The following is an 11,069-nucleotide window of genomic DNA, read 5'->3' as shown; positions in this document are numbered from 1 at the left end:
GAATAAATAGGGTGCTCTAATCTGTCTAGATCTGGGGTAGGAAGGTGAAGTCTGGGCAGAAGGTCTTCAGTGGTTCTAATCCCTGAAAGGGGCCTCTCAGAACTCAGGTAATAGATAACTGGTGATTGACTTGTCATTTTTTGTATGGCACTTTTCTGTTCTGCTGACTTAAATGCCAAATTGATCACAAGGCTGGCCAGAGTTGTCCAGAAGTTCAGGGACAATTCGCTAGATCTGGAGGATGGGGCGGAGGTGGTGAAGCCTGGGCAGAAGATCTTCAGTGCCAGCAAAATGGCAGAATAGGCATTTCCAGAACTTGTCTTCTCACAGATATCCATTGAACCACCATCTACACACAAAAATATCTTCTTAAGAGCCAAAGAATCCAGGCAAGAGATTAAGCACTTTGGTGGAGCACAGATTAAGCACTTTGGTGGAGCACAGAAACAAAAAAGGTATATTGAAAATGGTAGAATGGAGAGTTTCACATTACCCATGCCATCCTTTCCCTAAGCCTATGCATCACAGTACAGATGGAGATACCCTCTTCATGAAGGAAGGACAATGAAGCAAACACTTTACTTGGCCATGAGCAGCCATGCCAGGCTTGCCCCAAGGTCAAGCCTAGCTCCTAGAGACCTAATCTCCAAATTAATGCCCACAAACGTAAGCTCCAGGTCTACCCTAGTGCCTGACCAGACCCCAAAGTCCCAGGCATCAGGTTGGCACCCTCAAACTAAGGCTTTAAACTGGTCTGAGAAATCCTGGGACTTAAGCCCACCCTAGTGACAAGTTGGCCCAGAGGATCTGGACTTCATACTGGCCAATGCAGACAAAGATGCCAGGCTTGCTCATGTATACCCAGGGCCTGATCCTATTCCACTGGACCCAGCATTAGGCCCAACTGCCTGCTGATCTAGGCACCAGGACAGCCCACTTGAGGACTCCAATAGCAAGCCTGCCCACAGAACCTACCAGCCATAACACTCAGAATTTCTGGATGGGACAACTGGTGAAGTTTTATTTTCATAAGGCAGTCTGAAAAGACTGGAAGAGGTAACTACTTCAAATATGCAGCCACTGATGCAAGGCTACAACAATAACAAATAATAATGGAAACATACATGACCAAAGAAGCAAAATTAAATACCAAAAATTGACCCTGAAGAAATGGAGATCTATGACCTTCAGGGCAAAGAATTAAAAAATAACCATATTAAAGAAGCTCAATGACTTACAAAAGAATTCAAATAGACAGCAAAATTATATCAGTTAAGTAATACATGAACAAAAATGGGAAGCTCAACAAAGAGAAACCAAACAGATATTCTGGAGCTGAAGAACACAATGACTAGACTGAAAAATTCAATATAGAGCTTCAACAGTAGACTTGATCAAGGAGAAGAAAGAATATCAAGGTTCAAGATGGGTCATTTGAAATTATCCAATTATTTCCACATATTTATAAATTTTTCAAATTTTTGGGTCAGCTGAATTTCCATATACTAATAGTGGATTATGAGAAACGGGGAGATATTGGTCAAAGAGTACAAAGTTGTAGTTATGCAGCACGAACATTCTGGGAATCTCATGTACAGCATAGTGATTATTCTTTTTTTTTCAATGATGTATTCTGGTTTTTCTCTTAAAATGAACATGAAAATTTCTCTTTCATGAACATTGCTATTTGTTACTATTTTTACATAATAATAACTTTATATGGCTGCATAATATCTATCTAGTTGATGTATTTTTCCCTCTTATTTTATTCTATTATTCTTTCTTTTATTTTCTATTTTTTTTTGTGCATTTCACCACTGTACATCTTTACAGCATACAAAATGAATTTTCCCAGCATGGATATACCACGTGTTAGTCCAGTCAAAGATATTACCATACACAGATAATATTACCATCAACAGATAATTTCCTACTTTTGTGTCTATTAAATGTTTTACTTTTTTTTCTATCAATCCTCTCCCTTCTATGATTATTGTTAATAATACTATATTGTATACTTAGAATTTTCTAAGAGGGTAGATCATAAATGTTATCACTACGAAAAAGAAAGATAACTACGTGAAGTGATGAATATATTAATTAGCTGGATAATGGCAATTACTTAATAATGTATACATATATTAAAGTGTTCTATAGTCTGCCTTAAATAATATGATTTTTATTTGTCTATTACCACAATAAAACTAAGAAAAAAAGTTACGCACATGGCATGGCGATTTACATTGGAGGTTGGTTGCTTTGCAATCATCCCAAAGTGTGTGTGTATATTTGCTTGATTTTCTACGTATATTATAATTTCTAAATACTATGTTTTTGGGCCTACCTTGTAGCACTGCAGCTTATGCCCTTGTGCATGGGGGGCAAGATCCTGCATGGCCAACCACAGTTCAAGTCCAAGTTCTGGTGGCCTGAAAAGCATGATGAATGTGTGTGTGTGTGTGTGTGTGTGTGTGTGTGTGTTTGTGTGTGTATGCCCCAGATCCTGAAGGAATGGAGGAAAAAGGATCATGACATAAATAAGCCCATTTAGGGGTACCTTCTTTCTCTCTCCCTCTGTGGAGCACATATATCCTCTGGTAATAAAACAACAAGCAAACAAAAACTGTTTTGTTTCTTTTCTGACCCCATTTAGCTTAATGGGCTGTTGTCATTCTTACAGAGCCATACATTGGCTAATACTGGTTAAGAAAAGTGCTGCATCCCTGAGAATGTTGCTTCTTGGGCAATAGGACTTCTGGACCTTCGCAAAGCACCGAGAGGCAAATGATAGCCTGCAGAGGCATGGAATGTCATTTGAGTTAGCATCTAATTCAGATCTGTAGGCTCCAAACACATAAGGGAAGCATTCTAGATGTATGCAGGAAGTGGGAAAAGATTGGGGCAAAAACCATCTTACGGCTCTTCCCTTTGTTCTGGGGAAAACCCAAAGTTCTTAAGCCCATCAGACCCTGAATGATTAGTGGGTCTGTAGGGTTACTTCTCTTAGTCTCCTGTGACTCACACCCTTGTTCACTTTGCATCAGCTTTCTTTTTTACTGTTCCCTGAACACAGCTGGAATGTTACTTGCCTAGGGCATGCCTTGGGGTCTTTGTAGCCCTGTCCCCTCTGTATGGAATATTCTTCCAGACATTCATTTATTTCTTTCACTTACCTTCTTCAAGTCTTTGCTCTATTATTACTTTCTCAGGATACCTTCCCTTGCCACCTTATTTAAAATTGCGACCTTCAACATATCTTCCTTTAAGGCTTTACTATTATATTTTTTTCTGTAGAACTCATCATTATTTAATAAGTATATACCAATATTACTTATTAAAACATAAACATATATTTTACTTATTTATTTCCTACTGTCTTTTTATTAGGATATGATATCTATGAGAACCATGCCTTTGGTCTATTTTAAAAATTGTTATATCACTGATGAATTAATGGTTCTTAGAACATAGTAGGCATTTGATATTTGTTAAATGAATAAGTGAATAAGTAAATATGTAAATGAATGATGAACAAAGTTTGCTTATCAGGCTAGCCAGATGGCATGATAGTTAAGGTGGCTCGATCCACATGGCTGACTGTAGAGTACGAATCCTGGGCCCAGCAGCTTGTAAAACACATGGGGTACACGTGTGTGCATGCCCAAAGTACCAAAAGGAGAATGGGGAAGAAGAGATTAGTGTGTGGTCATCCCCTCTGATCTTATGTTCTCTTTCTCTTTCTGAGGAATGTACACACTCTATAGCAAATTTATGTTTTTTTTTTTTTTTTTTTTTTTTGAGAGAGATTTTCACTGTAGGGCGTGTGCGCTCGCCAGACAGACAGAGAGAGACATAGAGACAGAAAGCGAGAAATCACCCCCCAGGGGGGATGGTCACGCCGCAATCCCTTCTCCTCCATTCTCCTCTTGGGATCTTGGGCACACGCGCACACGCGCCCGGCGTGAGTTTTAAGCCACCGGGTCCGGGACACGAACCGCGGTCGACTACGTGGGAGTCCAGTGACATAGCCATTACGCTAACTGCTGGTTCCCTCTATAGCAAATTTAAAAGGTTTTCTCATCAAAGGCCAAGATATTTTGAGCTCTTATAGAATCAGTAGGTCAAAGAATTTGACTTTTTTACTTACACTAGTTTCCTAACAAGGTTATATTTAATCAAATTATGGCAAAAACTCTTATTAGTTCATATGGGAAGTTAGCTCCTTAGCTTCCTGACTTTTTTATTTATTTATTTTTTTCACTCAAAGGGAATAAATCCTAAAGAGGAGGATATTTGGTGGCTTACTAAATATTACTTCGGGCTTTCTTCTCTCTCCTGAATGTGGCTCCTAGTCTCCTGGAAATTCCTGCTTTTCATGGGAGGAAATTTTCTAAAAATAGGAATCCTTTCTTAAACTTCAAAGACAAATGAAGAGAGAATAATTAGGTCATTTTGGTTTATAAATATGTGAGAATAACTCTCTGAAGAAATTAGTAGAATGGAAGTATAGTTGTTTCCCAAAAGAGCTTGACTGAATTTATAGAATCTAAAGCTACAGTGAATTTCTTGTGCAGGGGCAACTTACTGGTGGTATGACCATCATTCTCTCTTCTGTTCTTTTCAGAGTGAATATATGACAGTGGCTGCATAGACCATTGGTCCTACTAGGAGATTCATCGTGGTATGGTTTACAAGTCCCTCAATGTACTGCTCAGACACATGGAGGGATTAAGTGTGAAGTGTGGTTTCTTATTTTGTTTCTCACCTGACTCACCACAAACTCAGCTGACTATACCTTAGGTGGTTATAAGACACATGAGTAAAACTACGTCAGAGCTTTATTGTTTTTAAACTAGCTTCTGGCAGAGACTGGAAAACATTTGGCAAAGATGCCAGTGAAGAAATTTCTGGATTATGTGGGAGATGACGTCTTTAAATTATTAAACCACAGAGTTCGATCAACTTAGAAATCATCTAATTCAAATCCTATCCATTGCCAAAGTCTATGGTAATCCTGACTGGTGGTCATGCAACTTTTTCTTAAGAAGGGCTAGTGATGGGAAGATCACTGTCTTGTAAAACAATTGACTTGTTTTGAGGCTGTTATAAGGACATTTCTCATTAAATGGGGTACAATTACCTTCCTTTTTATTTGTATCTATTGGCTCAATTCCTACTCTCTCAAACAATGTAGAATCACTCCTCATTCTATGTGACAGCCTATAGATGACTGTTAATGTCGCTGTCTGCTCTGTACATCTTCTCTAGGAGAGAAGGCCTCACCATGCCCCTCTAGAAGAACTCCAAGTCACGGTGTATCTCATAATGTGTGACTAAACAGAGGCAGAAGTATAGTCTTATTTCCTTCCTATCTGGACACTACTTCTATTAGCTTAACCGAAGGTTGCATTAACCTGCTTTAGTTTTTCTTTAAGTGATCACAATTTGCTGCTATTGCATTATGATTAGAATCAACACAAAGATGATCTGGCATACTTACTGCTGTTCAATGTGGTGACCTTCATTCCACCTCCTCACCCAGATTTGCTTCTCTCAAGTCTACTTATCTTTAAAGGCCCAGGACAAATGCTTTTCCCAGCAAGAATCCCATTAGTATTCCTCCAATCAGATGAACTTTTTCTTCCTCTGTGCTCTCTTAATCTTTGTGCTTGATTTTAGGCCTAGTGCAATATTCTCTAAATTAAATGTATAGATTTTTGTTTCATGTAATGCATCTTGTGATAGACCATGAACTCTTTTAGGGCAGGGATGGGTTAATTCATGAGTATGCATTGTGTCTTGTGTATAGTTGTTCTAATAAAGGCTTGACTTGATTCAGTTACATATAAGGTTGTGCTCCATGGGTTATGGTACTCACTGGGTAGGCTCTTTTCATTGGCTTGGAAGGCAATAAAGTGGTTTTGAAACATGAACTCCTAAACTCAGTCATGGATTACAATTCTGTTCTTTCTGCTTACAAGACATATAACTTTGGGTAAGTTATTAATCTTATGCATCAGTTTTTTTATCTATAAAATGGGGATGATAGAAAATGCCTAATTTATTACAGCTCATGAGGAATTATTTGGAATAAGACAGCATATGAATGTTCTGTACATTGCCTGGCACATACTCAGTTCTCAGGAAAAGTTAGTGATGGCTATTTTAAACTTCTATTTGCAAATAATTGTTTTGTTCCTTTAAACTAATCACATGGAATTTTGATTGTCCTGCCTCATAAATGATGAATCTTCGATGGCAGACTATCTGCCCTTATATTCTCAGTGCCCAGCATGATGTCCAGAAAGTTATTGTCATCAGGTTTGTTCAGTGAATAAATCTGAGGCTTTGAAATTGCAGCCCTGTTGTTATACATATACAGTATGCTACTGTTATTAGTAGACATTGCACTATTGGGTCTTTTTTATTTGATTAATTAATTAATTAATTTTTCCATTTCATTTTCTTTTATACATTCAATTACATTATTATTTGTCTTACAAAATGGATATATCAACAGGTGAACATCTCTCCCCAACACAGTTGACAAAACCTCAAAACATCCTCAACAGACAATACCACACCTCCCTGTGACATCAATACTTTGCCTCTCTATTTTTCTTCTAAATGTCCTTCCTCAGAACCTCCTCTTGCACACATACTATATCTGGTATTTACATCTATATACTGTGTTTCTATATCCTTTAGTGAATTAGTTTCAGCGCTATTGGGTCTTAAAAATGCATAAGGTCTGGGACCAGCAGGTGGTGTAGCTGGACTTTCACATGGCCAAACACAGTTTGAGTCCCTGACCTAGTGGCTTGAAAATCATGCCAAGTGTGTGGGCATTTGTGCCCAAAATCTTGAGAAGAGAATGGATTGTGGCATGGCCATCCCCCCTGGGGTGTGATTTCTCATCTTCCCTCTTTCTGTCTGTCTGTCTGTCTCTCTAGTGAGTGCACATGTTATGTGGCAAAAAAAACCCCAAAAAACAAAAAACAAAAAAAACACAAACAAACCAAACCAAACCAAACAAAACAAAAACTTAAAAAAGAAAAAGAGTAAGATCAGGGCCAGCCATAGTGGTGCAACAGTAATAGAATCCTCCATGATGCTGAAGCCACACAGGAAGGTCTTGAATTCGTGTCCTGAGGATTTCCTGTACATATTGGGCATGTACCTGTGCCCACGATCCTATCTAGGACTGAGGGTGAATTGCAGTATGAAGACCATATTGGGGGTGCCTCTCTCTCATTAAAAAAATAAACTTAAAAAATGCATAGTATTAATGATTTCCTTGGCTTTAGGGAGTTTGTGATCAAGTGTGAAATACTTGCTTGCAAATTTTTAGCTGTACATAGAATGAATTAGAATGCCACAATAGAGAACTGAGAATAATAAGAGCAGAGAGGTGGAGGGGAAAAATGAATGATGATGGTAACAGTAGGTGATGGCTTTATGGAAATGAAACGTGCAGGGAGATTTTTTTAGGGTGGACACAATATTAATGATGAAATACATCTGTCTATCTAAATTCTTGTCATTCATGAAAGTCCAGCACAGATGCCTCCTTTACCATGAAGACAGTTGTTTTGCCCCATCTGATGTGATAGGCTCTGCCTTTGAACCTCCATGGTTTGTTCCTTCTTATCACCATACTACCTTCCGTTAACAGTCATTGATGTCTATGAGGTAATCAACAAATATTGTTATATTAATCATTGTTTTATGTATAGCTTAGCACCTATGTCTACCCCTTAGTGTAAGTTCTTTTAGGGCATGAGTTATGTCTTCACAGTTCTCTAGTACTTATAACATGACAGATACTCCACAAGTCCTTACAGACACCTTATAAAGAAGATATTATTATTAGGACTTTAAAAATGAGGAAAGGAAACCTTAGGTCACACAGAAAGTTAAGTAACTGGGCCAAGATTAGAACCCAAACCCATTTCTTTTTTTTTTCTTTTGCTATAGGGCATGTGCATTTGCCAGAAAGACAGGGAGACAGAGAGACAGAAAGTGAGAAATCATCCACTAGGGGGGATGGCCACACCACAATCCCTTCTCTTCCATTCTCTTCTCAGGATCTTGGGCATGCACGCATATGCGCCTGGCATGAGTTTAAGCTGCTGGGTCCGGAATTCGAACCATGGTCGACTACATGGGAGTCCAGTGACATAGCCAATATGCCAACTGCTGGTCCCAAACCCAAACCCATTTCTATTGGACTACAGACCACAGTTCTTAACTCCATAACACACTATCTCTAAGCACGGTTGGGGGATCTAATACAATAATTTATTAAATGGGATTGGATTTATTGAATTAACTGGATGCATACATGTCTTATTCAGTGGTAAGCAAGGCTAGAGCAAAGTCCTACAATACTGGGTTAGGGATAATGATACAAAGCAAGCAAAAAATAAACAAAAGTGGTTGCCAGGGACATTTAATTAAAATATAACCCCTTTTGCCATCAATAGCTGTTTTAGCAGAAACTAGTTACCAGTTACCAGACTGAAGTCTTGTTCACTGGGCAAACAGCACCACTCTGTGACCTGTTCCCTTTCCAACAGTGCCTGGACATCTTTTAAGGACTTAGGGACTCCAGTGTCCAGTAGGTGGCACTGCAATCCTATGGGATATTTTTCTCCAGTTTGCTTCCGAGGTGTTTTTCAGCCTCTGGAACACTTTCCATACTTAACCAGACTGCCTGATTGATCTAGACATTTAGTTTTAAAGCCATAACAGACTTGAAGGAGATAGTATAAGTTTTATTGTGCCAGTTCTTCATTTTAAGGATGAGGAAACTGGACCATAGCCTAGGAACATAAATGACGTAACATTAGTTATGCATTTAGATTATTTCTGTCTTGGCAATTGTAAATAATGCTGTAAATGAACATTGGAGTGCGGATATCTCTCTGAGATACTTCAGATATATGCCCAGAAATGGAATTTCTAGATCATATGGTAGTTCTATTTTTAGTTTTTGAGAAAACTCCATACTGTTTTCCACAATAGCTATACCAATTTACAACCCCATGCAAGGGTTCCTTTTTACTCATATCCTTCTAATACTTACCTCTTATTTTTTCTTTCTTTTTAAATAGCCATCCTATAGGTATGGGGTGATACCTCATTGTAGTTTTGATTTGTGATGATTAGTGCTGTTAAAATTTCTTTTATCTTTTTTACAAACCTGCTGACTATTGTAAGTCTTCTTTTGAGAAATAGCTCTTCAGGTAATTTGTTTATTTCTGTTTTAAAAGTTTATTATTGTTATTTCTTCCCTGAGTGACAGAAATGAGAGTGAAAGAGAGAAAGAATTCCCAACAGAATCTTGATGCTTCAATCTACACCTAGTCTCAGCCAGCTCTGGATTTTGGGCATGCACATGCCCGATGTACTCAAAGATGTCTCCAAATGTGAACCCAGAGCCTTCCCATGTGAGTCAGCCTCACAGGGTATTATGTTTTACTGCTGGATTACCATCCAGTCCCCCTTTATTTTTTTCTGTTGCATTATTTGAGTTCTTTATGAATTTTGGATATTAACTTCTTATCAGATACATGGTTTGCAAAGATTTTCTTTCATTCCATGGGTGGCTTTTTTGTTGTGGTTGCTGTTTCCTTTGCTGTGCAGAAGCTTTTTATTTTGATTTAGTCCTATTTATTTAATTTTTAGCCTTTAGCGTTTGTGCCCTTGATGTCATATCTCCAAAATCATAGTCCAGACCAATGTCAGAAAGCTTTTTCCCTATGTTTCTTCTAGAAGGTTTATACCTGCAATCTTTCAGTTAAGTCTTTAATCCATTTCAAGTTCATTTTTATGACTGGCATCAGAGGGGTGTTGGTACCTATTTAATTGTTGTTCTTAATGTCTTTTCATTTTAAAATGCAAAGTACTTTTAAAGAGATTCTATTTTGACAGTAGGTATTCAATAAATGTTCAATTCTAATAAATATTTAATTTTAATGCTTCAGCTGACTTAGTAAATCTCATAATAAATTGGCTAAAAATGGTGCAAAATTCATTTTGTGCTGGGTTCTTGAAGGAACAGAAGACTCATTAGCTTCTTAATGAACTTAGAACTTTGTTAGAAAGGATTAAAAACATAATAGAAACAACAGACAAACACTTGCATATACTAATGTCAGAAAGCAAAATGAGCATAGAGAATTCTGGATATATGAAAACAGACAGTGCCAAGGATTTGTTACTGAGGCCGGATCAGAGGAAGTAGGTTTTGAATGGGTTTTCTAGGAGTTGAGGGCTAGAAACTGTTGAGTTAGGACTCTAAGGGAGAAAGAAGGAAGAGGAAAGTGTCTAATGAGTGAGAAAATAGAATGGTCACAGTCTGGGATCCTGCAATTCATGGAGGGTGCTTGTGGTACTGAGAGAAACCTGTCCACCCATCAGGAGTTCCATTTAAAAGACTGTTGAGGGTGCCTGTGGGTGGCATGGTGGTTAAGGTGCTGAACTCCTACATGACTGATTGTGGTTTGAGTCCTGGACCTGGTGGCTTGAAAATCATGCCAGGTACATGTGCATGTGTGTGCTCAAAACCCTGGGAGGAGGATAGAGATGGGATTCTGGTGTGGCCATCCCTTCTAGGGAGTGACTTCTCATTTCTCTCTCTTTGTTTCTCTCTGGTGAGTGCACATGCCTTATACTGAAAACCTACAATCAATCAATCAATTGCTGTCGAGGGGCACAGGAAATTTGAGAGAGAGATAGGTTGAGTCCTGAATGGTGAGGGAAGGTGGATAAATGAAAGCAACACTAAAAGCTCAACAGGACAGGGGGGGGTAGAATGGTGGTGCCAGGCAAGGAGGAAGAGTCATGATATAGTGGAGAGTCCATTCACTTGAATTTGATTCAAACACCAAATACTTATTCTGAAATATTCTGAGTGACATAATGATGTGCAGAATGAGGCATAGGCCTTTTCTTCAAGGAATTTATTTATTATGTTTCTATCAAAAATAATGTAAAGTGGCCTTTTGGCCGGAACCGCCATCTTCCAGCAATTAACCAAAATGACAAACACAAAGGGAAAGAGG

The sequence above is a fragment of the Tupaia chinensis genome, unplaced genomic scaffold (genome assembly GCF_000334495.1).
Source record: "Tupaia chinensis unplaced genomic scaffold, TupChi_1.0 Scaffold145814_1, whole genome shotgun sequence".
In the NCBI taxonomy this organism is placed as follows: Eukaryota; Metazoa; Chordata; class Mammalia; order Scandentia; family Tupaiidae; genus Tupaia; species Tupaia belangeri.
This window is presented reverse-complemented; position numbering follows the sequence as displayed.